General features: G+C 37.1%; 1 long non-coding RNA gene across 16 annotated transcripts in view; it reads left to right on the top strand.

The window, feature by feature from the left end:
• Nucleotides 1-11,615, top strand: part of LOC139758648 (uncharacterized) — a 184,611-nt gene that overhangs the window by 172,121 nt on the left and 875 nt on the right. For 11 of the 16 annotated variants that reach the window (XR_011714881.1, XR_011714888.1, XR_011714882.1 and 8 more), the window contains 4 exons: nt 10,225-10,310; nt 10,567-10,655; nt 10,816-11,123; nt 11,377-11,470. This is a non-coding gene — a long non-coding RNA (uncharacterized lncRNA). Of the gene's footprint in view, nt 1-10,224; nt 10,311-10,566; nt 10,656-10,783; nt 11,124-11,376; nt 11,471-11,615 lie in introns of all 16 variants that reach the window. The other 5 variants (XR_011714892.1, XR_011714880.1, XR_011714890.1 and 2 more) reach the window with 5 other exon arrangements.

Below are 11,615 nucleotides of genomic sequence, written 5' to 3'. Positions count from 1 at the left end.
CAGTTTCTCACATGAATCAGCCACCAGCGCTGTATCATCAGCGAACAACAACTGACTCACTTCCCAAGCTCTCTCATCCCCAACAGACTTCATACTTGCCCCTCTTTCCAAAACTCTTGCATTTACCTCCCTAACAACCCCATCCATAAACAAATTAAAATTAAACAACCATGGAGACATCACACATCACATATATATATATATATATATATATATATATATATATATATATATATATATATATATATATATATATATATATATATATTATTTATTTATTATACTTTGTCGCTGTCTCCCGCGTTTGCGAGGTAGTGCAAGGAAACAGACGAAAGAAATGGCCCAACCCCCCCCCATACACATGCATATACACACGTCCACACACGCAAATATACACACCTACACAGCTTTCCATGGCTTACCCCAGACGCTTCACATGCCTTGATTCAATCCACTGACAGCACGTCAACCCCGGTATACCACATCGCTCCAATTCACTCTATTCCTTGCCCTCCTTTCACCCTCCTGCATGTTCTGGATTTTTCTTGATTTTTTTTGAAAAAATGCATTTTCTTGAAAACTTTAGCATAGATGCCTTTTAGTATGCTGAATATGAATCTGTGGTCCAAACCTAAAAATTCATATAATTACTCAAGTAATTAGCATAATATAATTAATCTAAGGGATAATTAAATGCTTAATATTACGAAATCCATTCTTTTGACTCCAAATACATCATCTATGTATAGAATAACATCTATACACAGATTTACATTAAAATCTGAGGAAGTTGAAAATCTGAGCAAAATGCAAGGTTATAGTCTTGGATTTTTCTTGATTTTTTGGAAAACTGGATATTTTTGAAATCATCAGCATAGATGCTTTTCAGTATGCTAAATATGAGTGTGGTCAAAACCTAAAAATCCATATAATTAGTTGAGTAATATAATATAATAGTTGAGTTTGAATGGAGAAAAACTGGAGGAAGTGAAGTGTTTTAGATATCTGGGAGTGGATCTGGCAGCGGATGGAACCATGGAAGCGGAAGTGGATCATAGGGTAGGGGAGGGGGCGAAAATTCTGGGAGCCTTGAAGAATGTGTGGAAGTCGAGAACATTATCTCGGAAAGCAAAAATGGGTATGCTTGAAGGAATAGTGGTTCCAACAATGTTGTATGGTTGCGAGGCGTGGGCTATGGATAGAGTTGTGCGCAGGAGGATGGATGTGCTGGAAATGAGATGTTTGAGGACAATGTGTGGTGTGAGGTGGTTTGATCGAGTAAGTAACGTAAGGGTAAGAGAGATGTGTGGAAATAAAAAGAGCATGGTTGAGAGAGCAGAAGAGGGTGTTTTGAAATGGTTTGGGCACATGGAGAGAATGAGTGAGGAAAGATTGACCAAGAGGATATATGTGTCGGAGGTGGAGGGAGCAAGGAGAAGAGGGAGACCAAATTGGAGGTGGAAAGATGGAGTGAAAAAGATTTTGTGTGATCGAGGCCTGAACATGCAGGAGGGTGAAAGGAGGGCAAGGAATAGAGTGAATTGGAGCGATGTGGTATACCGGGGTTGACGTGCTGTCAGTGGATTGAATCAGGGCATGTGAAGCGTCTGGGGTAAACCATGGAAAGCTGTGTAGGTATGTATATTTGCGTGTGTGGACGTATGTATATACATGTGTATGGGGGTGGGTTGGGCCATTTCTTTCGTCTGTTTCCTTGCGCTACCTCGCAAACGCGGGAGACAGCGACAAAGCAAAAAAAAAAAAAAATTATAATTTAAGGGTTAATTAAATGCTTGATTTACGAAATGCATTCTTTTGACTCCAAATATGTATTCTCTATATAGAATAACATCTATACACAGATTTTCATGAAAATCTGAGCAAAATGCAAGGGTATGGATTTTTCTTGATTTTTTTCTAAAAAATGGATTTTCTTGAAAACTTCAACATATATGCTTCCAAGTATGATGAATATGAATCTGTGGTCAAAACATGAAAATTTGTATGATTAGTTGAATAATTAGCATTTTAATATTACATTTAATCAAAGGGTTAATTAAATGCTCAGTATTACGTAATGCATTCTTTTGACTCCAAACATTTAATCACCATATAAAATACAGCGCTGGTGGCTGATTCATGTGAGAAACTGCAGAAGCTGGTGACTGAGTTTGGTAAAGTGTGTGGAAGAAGAAAGTTGAGAGTAAATGTGAATAAGAGCAAGGTTATTAGGTACAGTAGGGGTGAGGGTCAAGTCAATTGGGAGGTGAGTTTGAATGGAGAAAAACTGGAGGAAGTGAAGTGTTTTAGATATCTGGGAGTGGATCTGTCAGCGGATGGAACCATGGAAGCGGAAGTGGATCATAGGGTGGGGGAGGGGGCGAAAATTTTGGGAGCCTTGAAAAATGTGTGGAAGTCGAGAACATTATCTCGGAAAGCAAAAATGGGTATGTTTGAGGGAATAGTGGTTCCAACAATGCTGTATGGTTGCGAGGCGTGGGCTATGGATAGAGATGTGCGCAGGAGGATGGATGTGCTGGAAATGAGATGTTTGAGGACAATGTGTGGTGTGAGGTGGTTTGATCGAGTAAGTAACGTAAGGGTAAGAGAGATGTGTGGAAATAAAAAGAGCGTGGTCGAGAGAGCAGAAGAGGGTGTTTTGAAATGGTTTGGGCACATGGAGAGAATGAGTGAGGAGAGATTGACCAAGAGGATATATGTGTCGGAGGTGGAGGGAACGAGGAGAAGAGGGAGACCAAATTGGAGGTGGAAAGATGGAGTGAAAAAGATTTTGTGTGATCGGGGCCTGAACATGCAGGAGGGTGAAAGGAGGGCAAGAAATAGAGTGAATTGGAGTCATGTGGTATACAGGGGTTGACGTGCTGTCAGTGGATTGAATCAAGGCATGTGAAGCGTCTGGGGTAAACCATGGAAAGCTGTGTAGGTATGTATATTTGCGTGTCTGGATGTGTGTATGTGCATGTGTATGGGGGGGGGGGGGGGGGTTGGGCCATTTCTTTCGTCTGTTTCCTTGCGCTACCTCGCAAACGCGGGAGACAGCGACAAAGTATAAAAAAAAAAAAAAAAAAAAAAAATAAAATAACATCTATACACGGACTTTCATTAAAATCTGAGGAAGTCTAAAACCTGAGTAAAAGGCAAGGCTATATAGCCTGTAATTTTCTTGATTTTTTTTTAATAATAGATTTTCTTGAAAACTTCAGCACAGATGCTTTATAATATGCTGAATATGAATCTGTGGTCAAAACCTAAAAATTCATATAATTACTCTCAATTAGCATATAATTAATCTAAAGGTTAATTGAATGCTTAATATTATGAAATGCATTCTTTTGACTACAAATACGTAATCTCCGTATAGAATAACATCTATACACAGATTTTCATTAAAATCTGAAGTCGAAAATCTAAGCAAAATGCAAAGATTTTTCTTTATTTTTTTTGAAAAAATGGATTTTCTTGAAAACTTCAGTATATGTGCTATGTATGCTGAATATGAATCTGTGGTCAAAACATGAAAATTCGTATAATTAGTCGAATAATTAGCATTAGAATATTATAATTAATCCAAGGGTTAATTGAACGCTTAATATTATGAAATGCATTCTTTTCACTCCAATTATTTAATCACCATATAAAATAATATCTATACACAGATTTTCATTAAAATCTGAGGAAGTCGAAAACCTGAGCAAAATGCAAGGCTATAGCCTTGGATTTTTCTTGATTTTTTTGAAAAAATGGATTTTCTTGAAAACTTTAGCATAGATGCCTTTTAGTATGCTGAATATGAATCTGTGGTCAAAACCTAAAAATTCATATAATTACTAGCGTAAATAGTATATTATGATTTTTTTTTTTTTCCAAAGGAAGGAACAGAGAAGGGGGCCGAGTGAGGATGTTTCCTCAGAGGCCCAGTCCTCTGTTCTTAACGCTACCTCGCTGATGCGGGAAATGGCGAATAGTATGAAAAAGAAAATTAATATATAGGTTAATTAAATGCTTAATATTACGAAATGCATTCTTTTGACTCCAAATACATAATCTCCATATAGAATAACATATATACACAGATTTTCATTAAAATCTGACGAAGTCAAAAATCTGAGCAAAATGCAATTGATTTTTTTGAAAAAAATGGATTTTCTTGAAAACTTCAGCATATGTGCTTCTACGTATGCTGAATATGAATCTGTGATCAAAACATGAAAATTTGTATAATTAGTCAAATAATTAGCATGAGAATATTATCATAATTAATCAAAGGGTTGATTAAACGCTTAATATTACAAAATGCATTCTTTTGACTCCAAATATTTAATCACCATATAATATAACATTTATATACTGATTTTCATTAAAATCTGAGGAAGTCGAAAATCTGAGCGAAATGCAAGGCTATATATATCCTTGGGGTTTTCTTGATTTTTTTGAAAAATTGGATTTTCTTGAAAACATGAGCATAGATGCTTTTTTGTATGCTGAATGTGAATTTGTGGTCAAAACCTAAAAATTCACATTAGTCGAGTAATTAGCATAAGAATATTATTATAAGGGTTAATTAAATGCTTGATATTACGAAATGCATTCTTTTGACTCCAAATACGTAATCTCCATATAGAATAACATCTGTACACTGATTTTCATTAAAATCTGAAGAAGTTAAAAATCTAAGCAAAATGCAACGCTATAGGCTTGGATTTTTCATGATTTTTGTGAAAAAATGGATTTTCTTGAAAACTTCAGCATAGATGCTTTTTAGTATGCTGAATATGAATCTGTGGTCAAAACCTAAAAATTCATATAATTAGTCGAGTAATTAGCATAAGAATATTATAATTAATTCAAGGGTTAATTAAACGCTTGATATTATGAAATGCATTCTTTTGACTCCAAGTACGTAATCTCCATATAGAGTAACATCTGTTCATAGATTATCATTAAAATCTGAGGAAGTTGAAAATCTAAGCAAAATGCGTATAGCCTTGGATTTTCCTTGATTTTTTTGAGAACTTCAGCATAGATGCTTTTTAATATGCTGAATACGAATCTGTGGTCAAAACCTAAAAATTCATATAATTAGTCAAGTAATTAGCATAAGAATATTATTATAAGTAAGGGTTAATTAAACGCTTGATATAACGGAATGCATTCTTTTGACTCCAAATACGTAATCTCCATATAGAATAACATCTGTACACAGATTTTCATTAAAATCTTAAGAAATTTAAAATCTAAGCAAAATGCAAGGCTATATATATATATATATATATATATATATATATATGTGGATTTTTCTTGATTTTTTGGAAAAAATGGATTTTCTTGAAAACTTCAGCATAGATGCTTTATAGTATGCTAAATATGAATCTGTGGTCAAAACCTAAAAAATATATAATTAGTTGAGTAATTAGCATAAGAATATTATAATTAATGTGTTAAACACTTAATATTACGAAATGCATTCTGTTGACTCCAAATACGTATTCTCCATATAGAATAACATCTATACATAGATTTTCATTAAAATCTGAGAAAGTCGAAAATCTGAGCAAAATGGATTTTTCTTGATTTTTTTTTTAATGGATTTTTTTTTGAAAACTTCAGCATATATGCTTCTAAGTATGCTGAAAGTTCTGGGAGCGTTGAAGAATGTGTGGAAGTCGAGAACATTATCTCAAAGCAAAAATGGGTATGTTTGAAGGAATAGTGGTTCCAACAACGTTATAAGGTTGCGAGGCATGGGCTATAGAGTTGTGCGGAGGAGGGTGGATGTGCTGGAAATGAGAAGTTTGAGGACAATATGTGGTGTGAGGTGGTTTGATCAAGTAAGTAATGAAAGGGTAAGAGAGATGTGTGATAATAAAAAGAGTGTGGTTGAGAGAGCATAAGAGGGTGTTTTGAAATGTTTGGGTCACATGGAGAGAATGAGTGAGGAAAGATTGACCGAGAGGATATAAGTGTCAGAGGTGGAAGGAACGAGGTAGGAGACCAAATTGGAGGTGGAAAGATGGAGTGAAAAAGATTTTGAGTGATCAGGGCCCGAACATGCAGGAGGGTGAAAGGCGTGCAAGGAATAGAGTGAATTGGATTGATATGGTATACCAGGGTCGACGTGCTGTCAATGGATTGAACCAGGGCATGTGAAGCGTCAGGGGTAAACCATGGAAAGTTCTGTGGGGCCTGGATGTGGAAAGGGAGCTGTGGTTTCGGTGCATTATACATAACAGCTAGAGAGTGAATGTGAACAAATGTGGCCTTTGTTGTCTTTTCCTAGCGCACATGCGTGGGGTGGGGGTTGTTATTTCCTGTGTGGCGGGATGGCGATGGGAATGAATAAAGGCAGACTGTATGAATTATGTACATGTGTATATATGTATATGTCTCTGTGTGTATATATAAGTATACGTTGAGATGTATAGGTATATATATTTGCATGTGTGGACGTGTATGTATATACATGTGTATGTGGGTGGGTTGGGCCATTCTTTTGTCTGTTTCCTTGTGCTACCTCGCTAACTCGGGAGACAGCGACAAAGTAAAATATATATAAAATATATATACATATACATGTGTATAATTTTTTTTTTTTTTTTTTGCTTTGTCGCTGTCTCCCGCGTTTGCGAGGTAGCGCAAGGAAACAGACGAAAGAAATGGCCCAACCCACCCCCATACACATGTATATACATACGTCCACACACGCAAATATACAATACCTACACAGCTTTCCATGGTTTACCCCAGATGCTTCACATGCCCTGATTCAATCCACTGACAGCACGTCAACCCCAGTATACCACATCGATCCAATTCACTCTATTCCTTGCCCTCCTTTCACCTTCCTGCATGTTCAGGCCTCGATCACACAAAATCTTTTTCACTCCATATATCCCTGGGGATAGGGAGAAAAGATACTTCCCACACATTCCCCACGTGTCATAGAAGGTGACTAAAGGGGACGTGAGCGGGAGGCTAGAAACCCTCCCCTCCTTGTATTTTTACTTTCTCAAAGGGGAAACAGAAGAAGGAGTCACACGGGGAGTGCTCATCCTCCTCGAAGGCTCAGATTAGGGTGTCTAAATGTGTGTGGATGTAACCAAGATGAGAAAAAAGGAGAAATAGATAGTATGTTTGAGGAAAGGAACCTGGATGTTTTGGCTCTGAGTGAAATGAAGCTCAAGGGTAAAGGGGAAGAGTGGTTTGGGAATGTTTTGTGAGTAAAGTCAGGGGTTGGTAAGAGGACAAGAGCAAAGGAAGGAGTAGCACTACTGAAACAGGAGTTGTGGGAGTATGTGATAGAGTGTAAGAAAGCAAACTCTAGATTGATATGGGTAAAAGTGAAAGTGAAGGGAGAGAGATAGGTGATTAATGGTGCCTATGCACCTGGGCATGAGATGAAAGATCAGGAGAGGCAAGTGTTTTGGGAGCAGCTGAGAGAGTATGTTAACAGTTTTGATGTACGAGACCGGGTTATAGTGATGCATGATTTGAATGCAAAGATGAGTAATGTGGCAGTTGAGGGAATAATTAGTGTACATGGGTGTTCAGTGTTGTAAATGGAAATGTTGAAGAGCTTGTAGATTTATGTGTTGAAAAAGGACTGATGATTGGGAATACCTGGTTTAAAAAGAGAGATATACATAAGTATACGTATGTAAGTAGGAGAGATGGCCAGAGAGCGTTATTGGATTCTGTTTTAATTGATAGGCACGTGAAAGAGACTTTTGGATGTTAATGTGCTGAGAGGTGCAACTGGAGGGATGTCTGAATATTATCTTGTGGAGGCGAAGGTGAAGATTTGTAGAGGTTTTCAGAAAAGAAGAATATCGGGGTGAAGAGAGTGGTGAGAGTAAGTGAGCTTGGGAAGGAGACTTGTGTGAGGAAGTACCAGGAGAGACTGAGTGCAGAATGGAAAAAAGTGAGAGCAAAGGACAAAAGGGGAGTGGGGAGGAATGGGATGTATTTAGGGAAGCAGTGATGGTTTGCGCAAAAAATGCTTGTGGCATGAGTAGCGTGGGAAGTAGGCAGATTAGAAAGGGTAGTGAGTGGTGGGATGAAAAAATAAGATTATTAGTGAAAGAGAAGAGAGAGGCATTTAGACAATTTTTGCAGGGAAATAATGTAAATGACTGGGAGATGTTTAAAATAAAGACAGGAGGTCAAGAGAAAGGTGCAAGAGGTGTAAAAGAGGGCAAATGAGAGTTGGGGTGAGGGAGTATCATTAAATTTTAGGGAGAATAAAAAGATGTTTTGGGAGGAGGTAATTAAAGTGCGTAAGACAAGAGAACAAATGGGAACATTGGTGAAGGGGGCTAATGGGGAGGTAATAACAAGTAGTAATGATGTGAGGAGATGGAGTGAGTGTTTTGAAGGTTTCTTCAATGTATTAGATGATAAAGTGGCAGATGTAGGGTGTTTTGGTTGAGGTGGTATGCCATTGTACAAAGGCAAAGGGGATAAAGGTGAGTGTTCAAATTACAGAGGTATAATTTTGTTGAGTATTCCTGGGAATTTATATGGGAGGATATTGATTGATAGGTTGAAGGCATGTACAGAGCATCAGATTAGGGAAGAGCAGTGTGGTTTCAGAAGTGTTAGAGGATGTGTGGATCAGGTGTTTGCTTTGAAGAATGTATGTGAGAAATACTTAGAAAAATAAATGGATTTGTATGTAGCATTTATGGATCTGGAGAAGGCATATGATAGAGCTGATAGAGATGCTCAGTGGAAGGTATTAAGAATGTATGGTGTGGGAGGCAAGTTGCTAGAAAGAGTGAAAAGTTTTTATCGAGGATGTAAGGCATGTGTACGTGTAGGAAGAGAGGAAAGTGAGTGGTTTTCTGTGAATGTCGGTTTGTAGCAGGGGTGTGTGATGTCTCCATGGTTGTTTAATTTGTTTATGGATAGAGTTATTAGGGAAGTGAATGCAAGAGTTTTGGAGAGAGGGGCAAGTATGCAGTCTGTTTTGGATGAGAGGGCTTGGGAAGTGAGTCAGTTGTTGTTCGCTGATGATACAGCGCTGGTGGCTGAGCTTGGTAAAGTGTGTGAAAGAAGAAAGTTAAGAGTAAATGTGAATAAGAGCAAGGTTATTAGGTACAGTAGGGTTGAGGAACAAGTCAGTGGGGATATAAGTTTGAATGGAGAAAAACTGGAGGAAGTGAAGTGTTTTAGATATCTGGAAGTGGATTTGGCAGCAGATGGAGCCATGGAAGTGAGTCAGAGGATGGGGGAGGGGGGCAAAAGTTCTGGGAGTATTGAAAAATGTGTGGAAGGCGAGAACATTATCTCAGAAAGAAAAAATGGGTATGTTTGAAGGAATAGTGGTTCTAACAATGTTATAAGGTTGCGAGGTGTGGGCTATAGATAGGGTTGTGCGGAGGAGGGTGGATGTGTTGGAAATGAGATGTTTGAGGACAATATGTGGTGTGAGGTGGTTTGATCGAATAAGTAATGAAAGGGTAAGAGATATGTGTGGTAATAAAGAGTGTGGTTGAGAAAGCAGAAGAGGGTGTTTTGAAATGGTTTGGTCACATGGAGAGAATGAGTGAGGAAAGATTGACCAAGAGGATATATGTGTCAGAGGTGGAGGGAACGAGGAGAAGTGGTAGACCAAATTGGAGGTGTAAGGATGGAGTGAAAAAGATTTTGGGCAATCGGGGCCTGAACATGCAGGAGGGTGAAAGGCGTGCAAGAAATAGAGTGATTTGGAATGATGTGGTATACCGGAGTCGACGTGCTGTCAATGGATTGAACCAGGGCATGTGAAGTGTCTGGGGTAAACCATGGAAAGTTTTGTGAAGCCTGAATGTGGAAAGGGAGTTGTGGTTTTGGTGCATTATACATGACAGCTCGAGACTAAGTGTGAACGATTGTGACTTTTGTTGTCTTTTTCTAGTGCTATTTCACGTGTGTGTGTGTGTGTGTGGGGGGGGGGGTGTTATTTTATGTGTGGTGGGGTGGCAACAGGAATGAATAAAGGCAGCAAGTATGAATTATACACATATGTATGTGGGTGGGTTGGGCCATTCTTTCGTCTGTTTCCATGCCCTACCTTACTAATGCGGGAGACAGTGACAAAGTATAATAAATAAAATAAATATGTATACACGTATTCAATATGCTTACATGTATATATAAAGAAATAATCACCAAGAATGATGATCAACTAATGAAGTGTTTCTTGTGAATTTTTTGAAAAAACAGAAGTCATGGACTTTAACGAGACACCAAGACCTTTTGTGGTCCTCTTCCAGCTTGTCGTCCCATCATCCCAGAAGTGCTTCTATACTGTACGTATCAATTAATATTTTGGAAAATATATGTTATTTATAAATATATACATATTCAATATGCTTATATGTATATATACATTCAGATGCAGAACTTGTCCTATAAACATCATCCCAGAAGTCAATTTTCTTTTAAAATATGTGTTCATATGTATATACATTCAGTATGCTTACATGTATATATAAAGAAGGAAATGATCACCAAGAATGATTAACTAATGAAGTGTTTCTTATGAATTCTTTGAAAAACCGGAAGTCATGGACTTTAAGAAGACTCCAAGATGTTTTGTGCTCCTCTTCCAGCCTGTCGTCCCAAAAACATCATCCCAGAAGTGCTTCTATACTGTACGTATCAATTTTTTTATAAAATATATGTTCATATGTATAAATATAAACATATTTAATATGGTTACATTGATACATACATTCAAATGCAGAACTAAATTATCACCATGAATGATCATGCAATGAAGTGTTTCTTCCGACTTTTTTGAAAAACTGGAAGTCGTGGACTTTAACAAGACCTCCAAGATCTTTTATGCTCCTCTTCCAGCCTGATGTCACATAAACATCATCACAAAAGTGCTTCTACACTGTATGTATCAAAGTTCTTTTAAAATATATGTTCATATGTATATACATTCAATATGCTTACACACATAAATGAAGAAGTAAATAATCACCAAGAATGATCAACTAATGAAATGCTTTTTATGAATCCTTTGAAAAACTGGGGAATCATGGAGTTTAACAAGACCCCAAGATCTTTTGTGCTCCTCTTCCAGCCTGTCATCCCACAAGTGCTGTTATACTGTACGTATCTAATTTCTTGTAAAATATATGTTGATATAAATATATACGTATTCAATATGTTTACATGTATATATACATTTAGATGCAGAACTTTTTGTCATAAACATTATCCCAGAAGTCGAATTTCGTTTAAAATACATGTTCATATGTATATACATTCAGTATGCTTACATGTATATATAAAGAAGGAAATGATCACCAAGAATGATTAACTAATGAAGTGTTTCTTATGAATTCTTTGAAAACCCGGAAGTCATGGACTTTAAGAAGACTCCAAGGTCTTGTCTTCTGTGCTCCTCTTCCAGCCTATCATCCCATAAACATCATTCCAGAAGTGCTTCTATATTGTACGTATCAAATTTCTTATAAAATATATGTTCAGTATGTATAAATATATACATATTCAGTATGCTTTCATATATATATACATTCAAATGCAGAACTGAATTATCACCAAGAATGATTATCTAAATTGTTTATGAATTCTTTGAA

This window comes from Panulirus ornatus, chromosome 31 (genome assembly GCF_036320965.1).
Source record: "Panulirus ornatus isolate Po-2019 chromosome 31, ASM3632096v1, whole genome shotgun sequence".
NCBI lineage: Eukaryota > Metazoa > Arthropoda > Malacostraca > Decapoda > Palinuridae > Panulirus > Panulirus ornatus.
Note: the sequence above shows the minus strand (reverse complement) of the source record. Positions and strands in the feature narration are given on the sequence as shown.